Source organism: Pholcus phalangioides, unplaced genomic scaffold (assembly GCF_987345545.1).
Source record: "Pholcus phalangioides strain wild (caught in Gottingen) unplaced genomic scaffold, Ppha-v1.0 ptg000017l_1, whole genome shotgun sequence".
NCBI lineage: Eukaryota > Metazoa > Arthropoda > Arachnida > Araneae > Pholcidae > Pholcus > Pholcus phalangioides.
Genome location: NW_028301610.1, coordinates 18,964,272 through 18,980,977, shown reverse-complemented (window position 1 = coordinate 18,980,977; position 16,706 = coordinate 18,964,272).

Below are 16,706 nucleotides of genomic sequence, written 5' to 3'. Positions count from 1 at the left end.
TTTTAGTGCTTCTTTTAATATTGAAGGAGAGGTTAAAGGTTGAAATTTGTACCCACCGCCGGTTCAGCACCCAGGGCACCAGATACGACTGCTCTCCCCTAGTTGCGGCCCCGTGATTGCTTATCGTTCGCGTGATTAAGCATGCAGATTGGTATCTCATTATCATTAGGGCCACCTCTGTGTGCGCCCCCGGGCCGTGTCCTGGTGGGCCCATGCGTTAAGACTACACTAGGAAAGAGCGAAATGAATTTTTTCACTGCTGTAAAAAAACGAACGAAAACCCCTTACCCTTATTACTGCCCCTTACCCACGGTTTCGTGGCATCCTGTTTGGGAATCAATTTCACTACATTATAACTGTTTAAACAAGTTCAGGTGTGGGGAAGAGTACAAAATAATGATAATAAATAACTATTAATAAATAATTAACTTATTTACCAAGAAATGTTTTTAATTCAATCAAATTATTAAACACTTTTTCAAATGTATCTAATATTTTTCTTTCCCTGTATGTTTTCTTCTCCGTACAGACGCGTTCCTGACAATTTCCCTCATGGTTTCTAGAATTTCCCTCTCGTGGGAGACAGAAGCTACTTCCATTGACTTAACATTGCATACATGAGTTGGGGAAAAAATTCATTAAAAATCAAATAAATTTTTTAAAAATTAAAAAAAATATCTCTACAAATAAGCAGTTTTTCTGTCACCCGCTCAAAAAAATGAAGTTCTGAGCGTGAACACTGTGCGCAAGAAATTCATTAAAAACCAAAACAATTTTAACATTATGCTCCCGTTTGAGTGGGTCGCGTGAGGAATCGGGTGACGTCGCGCTTGCTGATAGCTAACCTTATATACTCTAGAAACCTTGATATCCGCTGATACGCATACAAATTGATACGACTGATGTTAAAATGTCCTGTTTTCTCCTATGGGACATATCTGAAAAGAAAGTCATCCCACGGGCCCCCTTGACTCCCTGGTCCTGTCAGCCCGTGTGGGGGCCATGGCTAGAAGGGTCTGCTCTAGGTGTTGGCCATGAGATCGGTCAGGGAGGGGCAGGGTGCCGTTATATATACAGCATTTAAGGTAGAATTCAGCGGTGGTTCCTGGCAAGAATTTTTTTTAGGAAGGAGTTTGCTGAATCAAATATTAATTGTTAGGGAACAGGTGGTCAATTTTCAAAAATGATTTTTGTAATTAATTTCTTTATTAACGAATTTGTTCTGATTATAATTTGTAATAAAAATTTATTGTGACATCACATTTATATCCACATAGACTTAGTTTTGCGCTTAAAGTTTTATTTTTAGTTATCTCTAAATGTACAGTATTTTCCATATTTTCCTGGAACACAAATTGAATGCAGGAAACAATTTTGTGTTGCGTAACAAATGAATGATTGACTGTTCTCATACGCTGCAGTAACACATTAATTTTTTTTTGCGTATTTTCAATTTTTTTTTTTGTCGGGTTTTATGTCATCCACACACTCGAATACATTAAATTATCATTCGGACGTTTCAGGGCATTAAACTGATGGCTCTAGGAAAGAGGGAGGGGATTCCTTTGTGCCTTTATGACGAGCTGCCCCTAATAGAAGTATATTCAACGCGATAAAGGACTAATTATCAATTCACATATCACAGAATTTTAGGAATGTCGCTGCATAGGGATATTTGACATTCCTAAAATTCATGAAAAAAGATCAAGCCAGGAAGCAATGCGTAAACAAAAGGATGTGTGATAAAATTTTGACGTAAGCGAAAATATGATAACGAAATGTAGCCTATGTGCACAGCAGTTTTCTTAACAATACCGAACAATACGGAGGCAACAGGCCTCCTAAGATTTTTCTTCTAGTACAATTAAAGAGGAGATATATACATTGCAATCAAGGGAAGTTTACTGAAGGTTTTAAATGTAAACATTCCTCCCCGTTGGGGGCCGAAAGGTCAGACCGAGGTCTAATTTTCCCGATTTTTCATGCGATAAATATATTTAAAAAAGATGCCCTTAAAAATTCTAGCCCACATCCCGAAGCCGGGCCCCCAGGCTGAGATTTTTGATGAGAGTCTTAGAGCTGCTAGTGTGAAAATCCTTAAACAAATTTACAGTGTGAAAAAGACAAAAATGCATAGGTGCTGACCCAGGGCTGGAGCCCGGTTAGTTCCATCCCCTTCCTATAGCAAGGTGACGATTTTTAGATACTCACTCTAAAAGTAGCTTCGCGCATGACCACATGCGTTTGTGAACGTTCTTTGCAGGGGCGTAGCCAGAAATTTCGTTCGGGGGACCACTTTCATTTCGGGGGGGGGGCACGAAAGTGATAGAACAATAGATTTGGCCATCTTTTTCTAGTAATTTTCTCGCATTTCGGGGGGTCCCCCCCGCCCCTCGCTACGCCATTGGTTCTTTGGAACGATTTTCGGGAAGGGGGGTTCAGTGAATTTCGATGAGGAAGCAATTCACTTATTATTTTAAATATTATATACATATATACTGAGTATTATTCTATAAAGGGGTATATGCGACCACCACAAAGGGTCCATTGGGGGAATGCAGAAGGAAGAATCGTCCTCATTCTCTCAAACCAATAGAAATCTCATCGTTCTTCGATTCTCGTTGAATTTTTTTTTTTTTTTTTTTTTTTGTTCCTGAAAGAAGATAGACAAAATTCCTAATCCCAATGGGAAATGTTTCATGTTCTTTCATGGTCAAACAGATGATATGCTATTTTTAACACTGCTTCTTCCCGTCCCACTATCATCTGCGCATGGTTGTCTTTTATTCATCGGAACTTGCCAGCATACCCCAGACGAAACCTTGCGTTGCCTTCCAAGCATTTTGAACTTGACCCCACTCAAAAATGTCACAGGCAGACGAATGCCAACACTCATTATAGCTAAACAAAATAACCAAAAAGAAAAACGGCCAACCTGACGAAAGTCACAGACACCTTTTACATTTTAAGGAAAAAAAATATTTCGACTGTGAAACTCGAACTGTTATTGGATTGATGATTCTTGGTGAAAACTAATTTTTGACACATTAGGTGCGGTAGCCGAGGTCGATAAGATACTTACCTAAAAATTACCAAAGGATGTTTCGATACCCGATTCGTTCTTGTCAGAAACTTTCCTGACACTGGGGAACAACAGAAACGGCGACGTTACCACAAAAACAGTTTGCTACCGCAGGGAGTCCCACACCGAGGGGCTAGCGCACCAGCCTCTCGGTCAGTATGAAATAATCTGCCGTTCGAAATCGGCAATAAAATGTAGGTCCCGGTCTAAATTATCCCTCATGTGCAGCAAATGAACGTGGTGCAACAAAAATAATCAATTATACACTTCATCTAGCTGGAAACACATTTGCGAATTTTCGGACGCTGAACGAATGTTTCGCATAAATGAAAACTTTGTCTCTTGGCTCACCCCAACTTGCCCGTAATATACAGCCGTGCATAGGCGTACGCAAAATTTTCTCGAGGGAGGGGGGTTTTCAATTTTTTTTCTTTTCGGGAGGGTGTACGTTTTTTCCTCCGAAATGAAACTATAATATCCGCTTGGGGGGGGGGGGGGTCCCCCTTTGCGTACGCCAATGCAGCCGTGGTTTTCAAACTTTCGTGTCTCCGATTTCTTTTTAGTATATTATTTCCATAGCGAAATCCGCACACAAGCCTCCTTCTATTTATTTATCAGATTCACAGTTTTATTTTATTACCCTGGAGCAACCACGGAGCCCTAGCCCCAAGAACTCCGCGGAGCACTGATTGAGAACCACTGTGATACAGTGTTTCTATAGAAATATAACAAACAAATTCAATATATATATTTTTAAAAATATTGGGGGTGGGACCCCCCCCCTTGCGTACACCTATGTGAGCACCCACGTATTAGAAATATTTCCGACGCCTCTGCGCCGCATGGAACTGAGCCACGGGTCACTCAATGGATATGAATGTGCCACGGGTAGCTTGAGTAATCTGTCAATGTGCCGCGGGTCACTTGAGTGATCTATAAATTTGCCGCACACATTTGGGTGATCTGGGAATGTGATTGGCTACACACGTGACGTGCAACTACACCGCATGTCGCTTAAATGATCTGGACCCATTGTTACTCCAACAGCGACATGAAGGGCTCACCCAAGCCACCGAACCGGGAAGAGTAGACGGGGTACAGGACTTGGCCTGACCTTTGCCGTCCTTTTATCACACTATCAATTTTCTTAACCAATCATTCCTCAAATTTGCCAGCCCTCTGAACTTGCCGCCCTGACCTATAGCCCGCAAAGCGCCCCCGTAAATGCGTCATTTGATGGGCCCGTACGTTAAGACGGCACTGGTTCTTTCACTAATACTTAATTTTCATGGGTGTTGGAATTATTTCTTTATTCTGAATTTTCGATTCCCCTCTCCCATAGAATATATTAAATAAGGGCGAAGGCCCCACTTCCGCTATTATTTTCGCCCTGGATCCCGCGTGTGGTAAGGGCACCCTGACTGAGAGTATAACCACCTTTTGGAAAACAATGTGACTAGTACGGGATCCGTCCATCCACCACAGGTAATATCCCACGCAGGACAACTTAGTTTCGTTTTCCTATAATTAACTCTGGACTGACAATGCTGCTTATAGGCAACTTGGTTTCGTTTTCCTATAATTGCCGCTGGACTAACAATGCTGCCTATAGGCCACTTGGTTTCGTTTTTCTATAATTGTCGCTGGACTGAAAATACTGCCTGTAGGCAACTTGGTTTCGTTTTCCAGTAATTGCTGCAAGGCTGGCATTGATCCAGGTTGAGAAACACTCCTGGTGAAAATAATTCTTCAGCAAGGATACTTAATTCCAATGGTGCTTAGAGTTTTTGTGAGAGTGTGGGCCACTTCATTCGTAAAATCGGAGCACAGGACACTTTAGTGATCTGTGAATGCGCCTCTTGCCACTTATGTAATCTCAAAATGTACCACACACAACTTGAGTGATCTAGAACTGCACCGCAAGCCACATGAGTGATCTGCACCGGGGGTCACGTAACTGGTAATGTGTTTAGTTTATTTTTACAAAATTAGTTTTAAGGCCACATGCAGTGGACCATTTAAGTGGTCTGGGAATGTGCCACGGACCACTTGAGTTATGTGGAACTTCACCGTGGGTTCACTTAGGTTATCTGTAAATGTGCTCTAGGTCAATTGAGAAGTCTGTTCATGTTTTGTGGGTCGCTGAAATGATCAGGAAATGTGTCGCGAACCACTTAAGTGATGCGAAATCGCACTGCGGGTAACTTGAGTGGTAATATGCCGCTTCGTTTATTTTTACATAATTAGTTTTAAGACACCGGACCACTAAAGTAGAATTGCAATGCTGATCACTTAAGAGATTCCCAATGTGTGGACCTGGAATGTCAGGAATGTCTGAATCCTTCTTGGAATGTGCAGTGGTTCAATGTGGAATTGCACCGCGGTTCACTTGAATGATCAGAAACTATGCCGCGGGGCACGAAAGTGAAGTAAGAATGTAGCGTGGGTCACTCAAGTTAGGTGACCCACATTCTGTGTTAGCTCAAAAACCCACAGCACTGCTCGAGATGAGTGATCTGGAAATGTTCCTTAGGCCACTCAAGTGAAGTAAGAACGAGCCGCGGGCCACTTAAGTGAGGTGGAAATGTACCGTGGGTGACTTAAGTGATCTGCAACAGCTGCCTAGGTCACTTAAATGATCCGAGAATGTGCCGTGGGTTACTTAAATGACGCGGAATCACACCGCCGGTAACTAAAGTGGTAATGTGTCGCTTAGTTTACTATCATAAAATTAGTTTGGAGGTCGCGGACCACATCAGATGATTTCGATGACCAAATTTCACTAGTTGAAGCATACGTGCAAGACGTATGATTATTTCTAAAGCGTCATCTATCGAGCTGTGTGTGAACTTCAAAATTATGGTAATTGCTCCGAATATTTAAGTAAAATGAAACGTTTTTATGTAAAAAATGTAGAGAGCGAGACACTAGGTCAGTGAGTGACCGAATGAATGACTCTCTTTTCATGACAACGTTTATCCACGGATCCCCGCAACAATTAGGTAAGAAATGATAATCGGTTAAAAAAGAACTTTTCTAAAGCACTGGACAAGCACTCGTCAATGTCGCCAGTTCACTGCAGACGCACACTTTGAGAACCATTATGATAGTATTAGTCGAGTTCGATTTTTCCAGAATTTACAAATTGATTGGCATAACGGTCTGCGAAATAGGAAATAAAACACAGCTGGTATATTCTTGAATCACACTTCGTTGACGTCATACAATGATATTACGGGGGAAGTAATAATTCTACTAGTTCAGGTTTGACAAATCCCATGCTCCAGGTCGCCATGGCGGCTGAAAAGTTGACATTTGCACCTAATTTTTTTACTCAAGATAACTGAATTGAAGTCTGAGGACGGTATAAGGACGGATTCACAGACTCTCATCAACAGACACTCACCGTGTCGTGTCAGAAACGGCAAACATTCTTTAACATAAAATCTATGAACGTATTCATATCTACCGTATCGTAGCTGCGCAGGTGTAGACAGGCATTTCTATATTAAAGAATGGTTGCCGTGTATGACACGACATGGTGAGTGTCTGTAGATGTGAATCCCTCCTCAAACTATCTGAAATGATAGCATGTCTGCTATCATGTAAAGGGGGTCCCTAAATCCCGGAGAAGTAAAAAAATATAAATACACGATTTTGTCGGGAGATAAAATCTTGGTGTCAAATTTGTTTCCGATTTTTGTAACCTTTATACTAGTCAGACCAACAATGATTGCAGAATACGTATTCAAGTGGGAAGATAATTATTTTCGCTTATGATATCTGATCTAACACACAACACTGGTATCTGTCATTTAAAAATAATTAATGTATTTGTAAACGTGCGAGTTTGAATTTTAAAAAACAAAAAAACCACAATAAGTTCATTATTCAAGAAATACAAATACAACGGCAGCCACAACAGGCAAAATGCCCAACCAGGTGGATGAGAATATGCCGTGAGAAGAATGAGTGATTTAATGAAGGTGATTGTTGAGTGAAATAACAAAAAAAAAATTTTATGAGGTAATAGTTTAGACAGAAAAAAGAAAACTAAATTCTGAAAATCTACCAAAAAAAAAAACAGTTGATATACATGACGTGATTTGAACGGCACATTTATACAAGAAATTATTGAATTTGAAGAGATTTTTGACTAGAATTATAATAGGATTCTTCGTGCCTTTATTGCAGCAAAATCATCAATCACATCAGAGTAGTCAATATTAGAGGAAATAGAATTTTCTATAGAAATAATGGCAAGGGAAGATAGACGTTCATTTGACATTATAGATCGCAAAAACGTTTTCGTCAATTTTAGGGTCGATCGTTCAGCTGAAGCTACTGTTACAGGTACAGTCAATAAAATTCTAAGAGCTATAGTAAGGTTTGGAAAATTTCCTGAAATTTATTTTTGGTTATATATCGAAGTGTCGTAAGTGGTGAAACAAGGGATTTTGTTGTAGATGAATTCGACAGTTTTCAGTTCTGTGAAAAGCTCTATGCCACTGAAATCTCCTAAAATATTTCCGAATCTCTGGCATGATTTTAAGAGCTCTTCATTTGCAATATGCGATATTCCAAACAAAAAGCCAAAATTTTCCTTCAAACTTTTCATCTGGTCAAATCGTTCGATAACCAACATCTGCGCTTGGTCCAGAGAGAATGACATTAAAAAAAATTCACTTTAAAATGTAGTTCATACTCATCAATGAACCGGGGCATTTTTTTTTCGATTCAATCAAATGCTTGCGGATCATTGGCTGTGTTACTGAAAGTGTGACGTCATTGACTAAAAATAGAAATAGGGTTGCTGTAATATTGGCGATATTAGTTTCCTTCACCTCACATTCTGTCATAGTCCCGTTTTTTTTATGACGTTACAATTACAATTGGCGAATTCAGGGGCTTTTCAAAGGTGATTTAGGGTTGCTCTAAATTGGAGATGACGTCAGAATGAGATTGGCGGGCTTTAGGGTTGCCCCTTTTTGGAAATACGTTCAAAAAGGGGAATTTGTTGACGTCAGACCCTGGATGACAGATGGATTTCCTCCCCTTGATAGTATCAGTTCTGTTGCTGTGTTGTGGTCTTGGGGTTGCCTTAAGTTAGGGAAGAAGCCAGATTATAATAATGGAGCCACTGGTCCCTTCTCAATAACCGAACTGATTAAATTGGCGAGCTCTAGGGTTGCCCCTTTTCATTTGATGATGTTGACTACGTAATAGCAGATACTCGATTGACTCCTTCGCGCTAACTGAACAACAAGTTCAAGGGATGATTTATGAATTTTCTCCCTGTTGTTGGCAACGGAACCGAGCTGATACTGTTTTGTGGTCTTGAGGTTGCCTTAATTGAGGGAAGACGCCAGATTTTAATAATAGAGCCATTGGTCTCTTCGCTTGACGGAACTGACTAAATTTGCGAGCTCTAGGGTTACCCTTTTCTCACTCGATGATGTCAGATCACGTAACTGCAGATCCCTGATTGTTCTCGTCGCTGTGAACTGTACGGCAATTCGAGGTAATTGATGAACTTTCCCCCTACTGATAATAACGTAACTGGCTGCCTCGTGTTGCAGTCTTAGGGTTGCCTTAAATGGAAGACGCCGGTTCGGGATAATGACATCATCGGTCTTCCCCCATAACTGAGCTTGACCAGCCCCTACGGTATATTTTCTCATTGTTCCCCGACAGTTCTTCCTCCTAAAACTTCAGTTAATTGTATTTTGCCCCGTTTTTCATTTAAACCATTTTTTGGGAGTGAAATATCGGGACTGAGACCCCCACTCTGGGCCCCCCCCCCAGGCCTCCACTTTAACATATGACAACCATATTTTTATGGGCATCTTTTTATCAGCCACCTCGTTGGGCATTTTGCCTGTTGTGGCGTTGTATTTGTATTTGTATTTGTATATCGCATGAAACTCTCCGAAATTTTTTAACACAAAAGTATTGTGTTTGTACTTTCTTTTTTGATCGGAAAAACGAGTTATAAGTGTTAACTCCCATTCTTTTTCTTGTGTTTAGAATTTTTGAATGTCCCGTATTTTTCTTTTGACCATCCGTTCCGACTTTTTATCGCATTATCGGGACCGTATTTGTTACTGCTGATAATATATGCAGGTGTTTTCTTTATACGTGTAGTACTTCGCACGCAAATTTGTCAAGACCGGTTATGACCGAGAAATTGTTGTCATAGTTGGAGATTTTCTATTGTATTTTGTGTGTACTGGTTTGTAACCGTTGCTGGGAATTCGTGGGGCTACAGGAGACATTTGCTTTGCTCTCCGGACTGGCGGGATGGAGGTATGCCCTGGCTGACGACGGTAACTACTGTTCCCTGGCAGGCGGGGCTGCTCCCCAGACGGACGGTCTGGGTGGGAGCTTGGATCCTAACCACTAATTATATTATTTTCATAATTATTAATTTTTGCAGCGTCAACTAAAAAGCGCCTACGAGTTATTTGACGAAGTTGGGTCAAACCTATCTCCATAAACATTGAATGATTCAAGCCATTCTTAAGGCTCCAATTCGTACACATAAAAAGAAGCTAAACTCATAATTGAATGCTGTACATACTAATTATTAACAAAAAATTCTATACTATAAAAGTGACGTTTTATCAAACTAATTTTAGTTTTTAGTAATTGTTAATTTAATGGCAAATTATAATTTGTTTTTGGTTTTTTTGATTGAAATTCAAAAAATTGGTCTTTTTAATCCCATTTGGTTACTATACAATACGCTCCGAAAGAGGGCGCTTTACAAACTTGAAATAACTGTCTTTCCACAGCGAATTTTGTGCAAAATACCACATAGTAGATTATTTGCGGGTATGACCACGGTACAGTTCCATATATCACAGAGGACTCTCGGCACATTTATAGATCATCGGTATCACATGATTAAGTTTACTAATACATGTATGTTTGCCTCCCCTCCCCCCAACTCTTCGAAAGTAATTTCTGGATACAGTCCTGGGTTATGGGTACAGATAGCTGGGGAAAAAGCATTCAAGTTAATATTGTGGGAAGAAGATGAATACTTTTATAATCCAGACAGTGATGCTCCGTGATGTCATCAAGAGAAGAGAAAATTATGGTTGCTCTAAGGTTGCTCTCTGCTTACCAACTGGTGACAATGGGTTAATTTCAATGCTAGTTGAAGGCTAAGAACTCAAAATTTCTCTTTAAGAAATCCATTGCGACCTACCCTCTAAGCCATATATGCTAAATCCATGAACCGCGGGCCGAATGTGGACCTCTGGGTTATCTGATGTGGCCCGCCACCTCAAACCTAATTTTGTAAAAATAAACTAAGCGGCGCATTTTTTTACAGATCCCATAAGTGACCCGTGGCACAATTCCAGAGCGGCCCCTGACGCATTTTCACATCGCTCAAGTATTCCCGTGGCACATTCACATATTATTTAGCCCTCACATCGGCAATCCCGAGATATCTCGTGAAACTTGGTCTGGTTTATTTCAGTCACCCCCGAAATAGTTCGGCTTGTTAACACGCTTTTATTTCCAATGCGGCAGTTATAATGCGGATCAGGAAAATTTTAAAAACCGCTTAAAGGGTTGAGTGACCAGCGACACAGTTCCAGAACACTTAAGCAATCCGTGGCATATTTAGGGATCCGTTGAGTGACACCTAAGCGGCCCGCAGTGCAGTTCTACATCACTCAAGTTACCCGCGGCACATTCCCATATTACTTAAGTGATCCGCGGCATGATTACGGATCACTTTAGTGACGAGCGGCACAGTTCCACAGCACTCAAGTCGCCCGCGACACATTTCTAAAACACACTTAAACAGCCCTGACACATTTCCAGATAATTTGGAAGATCCTCGAAACATTTAGTGATCACCAAAGTTACTTTGTGGAGGGCTTATCAATAGGGCGAATGTTAGATCATGTGTCCCACAAACTAGTGAAAGGTTATTCTCGTTTTTGGGAAACCCAGTATGATGCCATAAGAATATTTCATATTTCTATAAAGGGTGGTTGATGCATCATTCAACCACCCCCCCCTTGCCATCGAAAGTCAGCAAACCCGAAACACCCTCCCACCTATGAATGCTGACGTAATACTTGAATGACCCCTAAAAATAATATCGAATAACTTCGATAGGTGATAATTTATTATTACATTTGAGATATTGGGATTTTTGGACACCGTAGAATCAAGATCCGATATTTCTTAGGACCAGTGGTTCTGAAAGTGGGCGCGACGGCGGGGCCGTCTCAAGAGCACGCTGGGTCCCCCCGGGCAAAGTGATTTTTCTGAGGTCCCCTACCTGGTGAGACATGTTTGCTTTCGAAAATTTAAAATCAGATCTACTTTTATACGATACCCCCTCTGTGCTTGAGGCCGTGCAGGGTGGGCCCATGTGTTACGACGGCACTGCGTCACGGTTCTTGGGCATCACAATGAGCCCAGAATGATGATATGACATACTACAGTCGAATCCCGTTTTATCGAATACCGTTATAGCGAAAATCTCGTTTTAACGAACACTTTTCTAATCCCCCAGATAAGTTTATAAAGAGGCATTTTTAAATAACCTCGAATTCCATTATAACGAAACTTCGTTATAACGAAGTGATTTTTACGGTCTCTTGGAGTTAGTTTTAACGGGATTCGACTGTACTATTACTAGATTGGCAACACCCCAGCCGTAGACATCGGATGTGTGTTGAATTGCTCCCGTGTTTACATTTCATATTAAGCGATAAAAAAGGGATATTTATGCTACTTAATTAGTTAGTTTTTATTTTTTTCATCGGTCATTATTAATACGCCGATTTCTGCAGTTGAATTTAGATGCCGTGTTGGTTATTTCTTTGATGTGCAGTATTTAATTATCCCGAAAATGCGTATATCTGTTAACCAACTAAGAGTCACATACAGGGGAAAAATCTGGAAGTGTGTTCTATATTTTGCTTTACCTACTTGCGGCAGCAGTATCTACGGCGTTACTCTTTCGTTCCGGTATCAAGCGGAATCCAGGACCTGTCACTGACGGAGAATGAAAGAACTCTGTCACTACAGGATTTTGGTTTCAAACCTCAAAGAACTTTGGTACGTACCCCGACTAGTGCACCTAATTCCACCTCCAAAAGGGCGCGGGTTTTGTCGTCACCTGACCTTTCGAATGGTGGTTGTTATTCGAAATATGAGTGCGAGAACTATTTCTTTGAAATTTTCTGTTATGTAATACAAGTGCCGTTAATTATCGTAAATCTAAGTTTGACATTTTTGAAAAGAATTTTGCTCAAATAAAGTCAGATGTTGAAAACCTGAAAACAAGCAACACAAGTTTTTATTAGAACAAAACAAGGAGCTAGAGATCGCCACTCTTAAATAGAAACTGGTTGATCAGGAGCAATACTCACGGTCAAATAACCTGATGTTTTACGGAATGGACGTCGACAAGAACTCCAGCTCTGGTGAATGTGAAGACAGACTCTCTCTCAAGGAATATTTGCGTGCAGTGAAAATCCCGAATCCCGCCTCTGTGGCATTTGACATTGTGCATGTTCTCCCGCATAGTGGTGATACGAATCATCCCGTTATTGCAAAATTTGTTAAGAGAACTGACAAAAATGAGGAACTAATGACCCATCAGTATTAAGTAATCCAGCAGAGGAAAATTTCAGTGATGCAGCGCAACGCATAAAAATTAGTGAAGATTTCTGTCGTGTATTGAAAATAATCCGAGAGCAGTTAAAACCAATTATGAGGGTGGCCATATTTAAAGGTAAGAAAGCAAGATTGCTGAAAGATTGCGTAGATATAGAAGGTATGCGATTTAGACTCGAATATTTTAATTTCAACCAATGGTCATGATGATTTTTGAGAACATGAATCAATGATTTACCTGCAAATAATAGACTAACGAATAAGACCTGAAAATGTGGTCGAGAGCCCGTGAAATTAAAATTTCATGTAAATGAATTGTCCAAATATTCTGAGAAACTAAACTTTTCACTCGGGAATTTCTAATCACCATGGATCTAATTTGCATGATGAAGTAATCTTTTGCGATCAGAATACTAATCTGGTTGAGAGTAATTTTAGTTCCGATTTATTGCTTGCAAATCGAAGTGTTGATTTGTTGCCTTTATCTCAAAATGCGAATTTGAATTTTGTTGATGCACACACTGATTTTGTCATTTGTAACAAATGCCGATTTAAATGTTGATGGTCTGTATATCTTTAATATTAACAATAAAAATGTCAATTCAAATGAAGAAAATCAAAATGACAATTTTTATGTTTTAAATTCAAATAATATTATTAACGGTAATCGTGATGAAATTGTTGGAAAAGAAAAAAATCTCTGTAGCCAAAGCGAATTTTATATTTTCTACTGGAATATTAATGGATTTTTAAATAAATCGCAATGTTTTCTGCCGTATCTCTAATTTTTTGACATTTTCATTCTGAGACCTGAATGTCAAAAAATATAGTGTGCCACCAATAATTTGGAAAAATTTCAAGTGATTTCAAGTAAACGCAAGTAACACAACTTATTAATTTGGTAGATGCTTGGGGGGGGGGGGCGTGCTAATGTTTGGTATTTCAAATATTGTACATTTTGATTCATCGCAAAATTGGATTGTTTGTAAAATTAAAACAAATCAGTGTCTCCGATCGCTATTGTCGGTGTATATTTACCCCTGGGCACAGATCATTTAATTTTTCTTCTAAAAAATTTAATCTTCCATTTGATTGATCAAGGGTTTAATGTTATATTGTGTGGAGATGTTAATGCACGTATTGGATTGAAAGGTGATCTATATACCGGGCATAATATTTTTCATGGTTCCCTTTCCGTGAATCTGTTGATAATAATTTAAATAATCGTGGAAAATTGTTTTTGGATCTATTTAACGATTGCTCATCGACAACCATAAATGGAAGAATAGCGAGTGATTTTATTGGGCAATTCACTTTTATTGGGGGCAGGGATCCAGTGTCATTGATTATGTTGCAATCCCTCCCACTTTATTGCAGCTCATAAATAAATTTGAAATTTTTCACTGGATTGAGTCTGACCACAGCCTTTTGGTGAAATCCTTTCATTCAAATATCCGAACATCCCCGAAAAATAATAAAGGAAAACCTCGCGCATTAACAAATTAATTTGGAATCCTACTCTCAAAGAACATTTCCGTAGTGAGTTAAATTCTAAAATGACAATCTCTCCAGAATTTTTTTCAAGTCAATCGGTTGAAAAGTTAGTTTCTCTTGTTGAGAATGCCATACAAAACGCTGCTCGTTCTGTAGGAATGGTAAGAAGTTACGGCTATAATTGTAAGCTGTATGAACCATGGTTCAATTATGAATGTAAAAAAGCGTTGGCAATATGTAAACGAGAATCAAAGAGATTTAGGTGCTCTCATTCAGAAATTGATCGATTAAATTATATATCAGTTACAAAAGTACCCTGAGACGAGGTAAACAAAATTATTTTTTAGATTTTAATACTAATTTAATGAATACCAGAAATTCAAAAGGAATTTTGGTGCCTAATAAATAAATTTAGTAGAAATAGCAGAACCGTTCCAGACATTTCAATTGAAAATTGGTACTTATTTTTCCAATTTTATGCCCTCAACAAACTCAAGTGCACCTGCGAGAGAGATCATAATTTCTTATAAAGATATCGGGACATTCTCGTGGTCGAAGTTGATTATAATCTTAAAAGACTCGAGCAAAATAAGGCGCCTGGACACGATGACATTAGAAATGAATTTTCAATACATTTACCAGAAAATGCTAAATCTCTTTTGCTAATTCTTTTCATTGTCAACAAATACATTCCCCGACGCGTAGTCAAAATTAATTCTCAACCCTATTTTTAAAAAGGGTGACATTCATCTTGTATCAAATTATCGCGCAATTTTTCTAGTTTGCTGTACGTGCTAAAATCTTCACCTCCATTTCAAATCAGCGACTGAACTTCTGGTTAAGTGAAAATAATATCATTAGTGATTATCAAGCAGGATTTAGGGATTATTTTGGCTGCATTGATCATGTTTTCACTTGGAATTCTTTAATTCAATTGCAGTTTTCGAAAAAGACGAAAACTTTATACCGCTTTCATTGATCTCAGTCGCGCCTTTGATTCTGTAAATTATAGCATTTTATGGGAAAAATTATCTCTTCATGGAATTAGTCCCCGGTTCATCTTATCTATAAGAAATTTCTATGATAAAGCAAAAGCATATGTACGTTTTAACGAGGAGATTTCACCAAGTTTCCCTATAAAATCTGGTGTATTGCAGGGAGAGATCTTAAGCCCTAATCTTTTCTCAATATATATCAATGATGTAGTTTTGTTATTGGAAAATTCGGGTATTAATGGCACGTGTTGATTCTAATACTGAAGTACATATCCTGCTTTATGCAGCAGGTCGTGGTTGCTGACACGAAGCAAAACCTACAGCGAAAAATCAATTTAGTTTTAAATTTCTTTGAGAGTATCGAATTGGAAGTTAATTTGAACAAAAATATTGTTATTTTTAGAAAAGGGGGCAAAATTGCCAAATCAGATCGATGGTTCTGGAAAAATCAAGAAATAGAAGTATCCAAACAATATATTAGGGTTTTGCCTTTTTTCTTCTGTTTCTTTCTCCATAGCTGCCTCTTTTTTTTTATCAATAAAGCAAAAGTTGCTATCAACTCTTTAATACTCATTAATACTCGTTAATTAAAACTAAATGCAATAACCTTGGTATTCATGTGAAATTGTTTAACTCACTTGTTTCCTCGGTATTATTGTACGGTGCAGGTGTCACGGGTACCATGGCGAAATTGAAAAAATCCATGTAACTTTTTTGAAAAGAATTTTCCGATTGAGATCCAACAAACCTGGTTATATAATACGATACGAAACTGGACGAACAACTCTAAAACGATCGGTAATAAAATTAATTCTAAATTTCTGGGTACGCATTCTTAATCTTGGCGATAACAGGCTGACTAAAAAATGTTTTACTGCCCTTAAAAATCTGAAAAATGAGAGACCCAGTCAAAAGTGGTATTGTGAAGTTGAACATATTTTATCCGAATATGGCTATGCTTATGTATGGTCGTTGTCTATTCCCGAAATCAAACGTACCATTCCTTTCACATTAAATCATATTGTAACTTGCGATTATCATAGAGATTATAACCATATTCTAGACTCAACATACTTTCCACATTATAAGCATTTCATTTTTTCATTTTTACGCGAGCCATATTTTAATTTACCGTTCAGAGTCATTCGTACATTTTTCCGACTGAGATCTAGTTTGTCCTTTCTGAGTGACAATGGTGAAATTACATTTTGTTATAATTGCGAAGAGATATGTACGCTTTGTAATTTTGAACTCAATGACAGTATCGTACATATCCTATTTCATTGTTCCCTTTTCCATGTTTACCGTAACATATATTTTGCCGCGAATTTATTAATTATAATGAAAATGAATTTCTCTGCAACTATTAAATATTAACTCATCGAATAGAAATTTTATATTAGATACTTTATTTAACAGTGTCTGTTTACTTCTATTTGAAGTTGATATGTAAAAATTAACCCCCTCTACACTCGTTTCATTTT